The sequence below is a fragment of the Arachis duranensis genome, chromosome 8 (genome assembly GCF_000817695.3).
Source record: "Arachis duranensis cultivar V14167 chromosome 8, aradu.V14167.gnm2.J7QH, whole genome shotgun sequence".
Lineage (NCBI taxonomy): Eukaryota > Viridiplantae > Streptophyta > Magnoliopsida > Fabales > Fabaceae > Arachis > Arachis duranensis.
In genome coordinates this window covers 32,653,649-32,655,069 of record NC_029779.3, presented here as the reverse complement: position 1 = coordinate 32,655,069, position 1,421 = coordinate 32,653,649, and positions in this window count along the sequence as shown.

The following is a 1,421-nucleotide window of genomic DNA, read 5'->3' as shown; positions in this document are numbered from 1 at the left end:
CTGCTTTTTGAGCTGAATCCTTCTGTAACTCTGTGAATTCCTTCATTTTTGATATTTGCCTCTGTAAGAACTAATCATATAGCCTCCTAATGACTGGGTTGCCTCCCAGCAAGCGCTTCTTTACTGTCTTTAGCTGGACTTTCACTGAGAATCACTCAAGCCTCAGCTTTGAGCACTCTTGCTCAAAATTTCCTTCAAGATAATGCTTGATTCTCTGTCCATTAACAATGAACTTCTTGTCTGAATCAATATCCTGAAGCTCAACATATCCATATGGTGACACTCCTGTAATCACATACGGACCCCTCCAACGGGATTTGAGTTATGTTCCAGTTCCACGGGCAGATGACAGGCCTTCCCATACACCAGTTGGTATGGAGAGGTTCCTATAGGAGTCTTGAATGCTGTTCTGTATGCCCACAGAGCATCATCCAAGCTCCTTGCCCAATCCTTTCTTCGGGACATCACAGTCCGTTTCAGGATTCTTTTTAGCTCTCTGTTAGAGACCTCAGCTTGCCCATTTGTCCCATTTGTCTGTGGATGATACGGAGTTGCCACTTTGTGGCTAATTCCATATCTAACCATAGCAAGGTGTAGCTGTTTATTGCAGAAATGAGTGCCCCCGTCACTGATTAGCACTCTGGGAACGCCAAACCTGCTGAAAATGTTTTTCTGGAGGAATTTCAATACGGTCTTGGTATCATTAGTGGGCGTAGCAATTGCTTCTACCCACTTAGATACATAGTCCACTGCCACCAGAATGTAAGTGTTTGAGTATGATGGTGGGAATGGCCACATGAAGTCAATTCCCCATACATCAAACAACTCTATCTCTAATATCCCTTGTTAAGGCATGGCATATCCATGAGGCAGGTTACCAGCTCTTTGGCAACTGTCACAGTTATGCACAAACTCTCGGGAGTCTTTATAGAGAGTAGGCCAGTAGAAGCCACATTGGAGGACTTTAGTGGCTGTTCGCTCACTTCCAAAATGTCCTCCATACTGTGATCCATGGCAGTGCCATAGGATCCTTTGTGCTTATTCTCTGGGTACACACCTGCGGATCACTCCGTCAGCACATCTCTTAAAGAGATATGGTTCATCCCAGAGGTAGTACTTGGCATCTGAGATTAATTTCTTTCTCTGCACATGGCTGTACTCTTTGGGAATGAACCTTACAGCTTTATAATTTGCAATATCTGCAAACCATGGAGCTTCCTGAATGGCAAAGAGTTGCTCATCTGGGAAGGTCTCAGAGATCTCAGTAGAAGGTAGGGACGCCCCAGCTACTGGTTCTATTCGGGACAGATGATCAGCTACTTGGTTCTCTGTTCCTTTTCTGTCTCTTATTTCTATATCAAACTCTTGTAGAAGCAACACCCATCTTATAAGCCTGGGTTTTGAATCCTGCTTTGTGAGTA